Source organism: Myotis davidii, unplaced genomic scaffold, assembly GCF_000327345.1.
Source record: "Myotis davidii unplaced genomic scaffold, ASM32734v1 scaffold217, whole genome shotgun sequence".
NCBI classification, from domain to species: Eukaryota; Metazoa; Chordata; class Mammalia; order Chiroptera; family Vespertilionidae; genus Myotis; species Myotis davidii.
In genome coordinates, this window is record NW_006290034.1 from 130,199 (window position 1) to 134,276 (window position 4,078).

The following is a 4,078-nucleotide window of genomic DNA, read 5'->3' on the forward strand; positions in this document are numbered from 1 at the left end:
GGCACGTGCGCCCGCCGCTCCCCCAGGCCTCCTCCTGCTGAGAACTGTTCACTGCAGGGTCGGGTGAGAAGTCCCTGGGCCCCCAACACCTCCCTTCTCCCTCCCACACCCCTCCTCCGGGGCTGCGATGGGAAGCAGTGCCCCGGGAGGAACTCTAAATTCCGCATTTACAGAGGCGGCTTCCGAGCCCACTGAAAGCAGAACGTGGGTTGCGGGTTCGATCCCCAGGAGGCCGGGCAGGGGGCAGCCCATCCACAATTCCCTCATCGCTGATGTTTCTCTCTCCCGTCTTCCCTGAAATCAACAAAAATATTCTTAAAAATGAAATAGTAATTTCACCACCTCCTTTACCAAATCTGCTAACGAGTGGCAAGTGGCCTGAAGTTTCCCGCCTCCGTGCTCCCACTAGACGTGCTAACGAGCAGGAAAATGAGTCTGCGGCCGAGGATCCGAGACGAATCGCGGTGAAACCGCAAAGGCCAGCGTGTTAAGACTTGGCCGTCTGCACCACAGAGGGCGGTTCTGTCAGCGCCGCCTGCCCCGAACGCCAAGGTGGAACATCCCCGTTCACTCCTCCGTCAAGCCAGCCGGCAGAGGCGTGTCATGCTCCCCACCAGCAAGAACCCCCAAAATGTTCCCACCACCGTGTCCCTCTGCCGTACTCCCCGGCGAACCTACGATCCCAGGGCCTGGGAGAGGTGGGCACCCAGGGGGTGCCAGCCAGTGCGGACGAAGGAAGCAGGTGGGTGACCAAGAGGGGACTCGGTGCTTCCTACTCACTCTCCCCGTTCCCAGTCCTGGCCCCCAGGACCACATCGCAGCGTCACCGAGGGAAGCTTCCGGAACATTAAGGCACCTGTGTCACTCAACTACCTAACCCCATTACTGACGTCCTCACCGCACCAGCAAGCCAGAGTCCCAGCTCGTCCTCGCTGTCGGCCGGGTGGCACCCCCAGTGAAATCCCAGGTGCCTCGGTGGCTGCGTGTTCCCGAAAGGCCACGCCCGCCCATCACGGAGCTGAGCTCTCTGTTAATAACCATGTTGGTGTCCAGCGGCCCCAGACGATGACTTCTTTATGGGAAGATTGTCTTAGTCATCACTGCGTCCCCCACACGGAGCAAAGCGCTCGCCACAGCAGGTGTAGGAACACTGGGTGGTGGGTGGGTGGATGGATGGATGACAAGATGAAACAGTTACATCCACTCAAAAAAAATAACAGGCAGCCCCACCGAGGATGTGTTTATTGATTTGAGAGAGAAAAGGAGCGCGGAAGAGGGAGAGCGAGAAGCGGGAATCAAACTCACAACCCTTTGGTGTCTGAGACGACACTCCAACCCACTGAGCCACCGGGCGGGGGCAGCCCCGCTTTTCAAGACGATCACAGCAGACCTGCCCAGAGGAAGGTCAGCACAGACGGGCTGCGTGACAAGATCCTCCGTGAGCAGTGGCGGCGGCGGAGGGGACACCTGCCACGGAGGGCAGCCTGCTGGGCTTCGCTTCGCCTCCCAGGGCAACGAGGTCGGGAAAACCCTAGGAACCGGCAGGTGTGGGCTTCTCTGCTCCAGAGGTCACCCTCGGGGAGCAAATCTAAAAATAGAAATGGCCCCAGCCGGCTTGGCTCAGTGGATAGAGCGTCAGCCTGCAGACTGAAGGGTCCCAGGTTCGATTCCGCCAAGGGCACATGCCTGGAGTGCGGGCTCGATCCCCAGTAGGGGGTGTGCAGGAGGCAGCTGATCAATGATTCTCTCTCATCGTTGATGTTTCTCTCTCTCCTTCTCTCTTCCTCTGAAATCAATAAATATATTTTAAAAAATAAATAAATAAATAAACATAGAAATGACTTTCAGCCCCATGGGCGTGGCTCAGTGGCTGAGCATCAACCTATGAACCGGGAGGTCAGGGTTCGATTCCTGGTCAGGGCACAGGCCCGAGTTGCAGGCTCGATCCCCAGTGTGGGGCCTGCAGGAGACAGCCAATCCATGATGCTCTCTCATCATTGATGTTTCTCTCTCACACTCTCCCTTCGTCTCTGACATCAATAAAAAAATATTTTAAAAAAACAGAAATGATTTTCAGGGAGTGCTAAGAAAAAACGGGTCAGTCCATGCCAGGCCTTCGCCCAGCAGTGCTGGACGGGCCCACCCCCGGGGGTCCACTTTCCATGGAGACCTCAGAGCTCTCTCCCTTGCACGCCTCTGCCCAGCAACCCGACCCCGTCTGCAAGGCCCCGATGGCTCCGTTCCAAGAACAACTGGAAACACGCCTGGACACAGGAGAGTTTTTATGCTGCGTATTGCTACACGATGAGAACACTACCCTCCACAGCCTGGCACGGCTGGTCTATAATTTCTTAGAACTGACAAATTCGGAAAGTGTGAATTCAGGCGACTGAGTCAAAGCAAAAGGCAGGAAAACACACGGCTTCTTGACTCAAGACGGAGTTGGGACAGGGCTGGGCCCACTCCCGGCCGCCTCCCCCTGAGCCTGGCTCCAGCACCTTCCGCCTCCTCCGATTTGGAGCCGCTCGGGGGTCGTGTCCACACCCGCAGGCCTGTGTCTGCTGCCCGTTAGGATGCGGGTCATGACACCGGGAGGCAGAGGGCATTGGCTTCATAAGGAGCCAGTGTGTTTGGGGGAAAGGCCTCCATCCTCCGAAACCCCGGACTGTGGGAGCTCGCCAGGCCTGAGGGCTGACCTTGGGCAGGGGTTTTCTAATGGTTTTCCCCCTGAGTACTTTCTGCAAACAACGCCTTCCTGAGGCCATTATGTCCACTCAGAGGTGGAGTGGAGGGCACAGAGACCCGGCCTGTGGGCCTCACACACTTGCTACCTGGCCTTTTGTCTGCCCACACCCTACCGACTGTCCCAGAGAACATGTCTGATAAATAAGGCGGAAGACGTACGCAGCTGAAGGCATTTACAAGTGTCAGGCCAGGGCAGGCCGCCCCGAAAGACGCCACTCTGGGGTATGTTGATGCCTTTGAACTACAGTTACTTAAGCAGCTGCTCGTGCAGGAACACTGGGGCCTCTGTCTGTGTCCCCCAAGCCCAGAGGTGAACTCCCCGGGGACAGAGTCCTAACCACCAGAGTCAGGGGGGTCGGGGCCGACGGGTGTGTACACAGACCTGCTCTTTCTTTCATTTACTCCCCACGCCCCAACTCCGCTCAGACGCCTCAGTGATGAGCACCCAAAACTACTAAGTCTCTTTCTTCTCGCAAATCCTCACAAATGTCTTGTTTCTTCCTGTAAAAGGGCACATTGCCTGCTTTGGAGTCACTTCCTTTTTTTTAAATATGTTTTTATTGATTTCAGAGAAGAAGAGAGAGAGAAACATAATGATGAGAGAGAATCATGGATTGGCTGCCTCCTGCATGCCCCCCACTGGGGATGGAGCCCACAACCCGGGCATGTGCCCCGACCGGGAATCAAACGGTGACCTCCTGGGTCCGAGGTCAACGCTCAACCACTGAGCCGCGCCGGCCAGCCGGGCCGGGTCACTCTCTGAGCACCCCTGTTTGATCCCCGCGCACACAGTTACCCTGGCTTTTCTCCTGTTAACCCGTCTCGTGTCGAGTGTACTGTCCGTCCAGCGCCAGCACTGGGGAGGTGGGGGGACTTCCCGGTCCCGACAGAAGTTAATCGAATGTGCTGCTTGCTTCTGGTTATTGCGGTTTTATTTATAGCCTCCAAATTGAAATCTACCAAAAACATGCCTCGAGAAAAAAAAAAAAAGGAAAAGGAAAAGGAAACCTAACGATAAGGAGACGTTTTCTGGCTCTAATTCAGGCCAAGACGTACTTCACGCCCATGAGAGCCCTTGAGGAGCAGACGAATTCCATGGATGTGAAAAAAAAAGACAAAAGAAAAATGTGCCTAAGGAGAGTGGAAAGAAACCAAAGGCTCTGCGACCTGGAGCCGGGCGTCGGCCCACACAGCGCCTGGTCTACAATGCAGAGGAACACGCCAGCCACACGGGGGCTGAGCACGGAGTGACACACCGGCCACACCAGGGCTGAGCACAGAGGAACACGCCGGCCACACAGGGGCTGAGCAGGGAGAGCCCTGAGGCTGCGTT

The 4,078-nt window shown here is 56.6% G+C and overlaps 1 protein-coding gene across 1 annotated transcript in view; it reads right to left on the reverse strand.

Moving 5' to 3' along the window:
• The window catches only part of LRRC16A (leucine rich repeat containing 16A), a 125,121-nt gene that overhangs the window by 70,666 nt on the left and 50,377 nt on the right, over window positions 1–4,078 (reverse strand). The window lies entirely within an intron of this gene.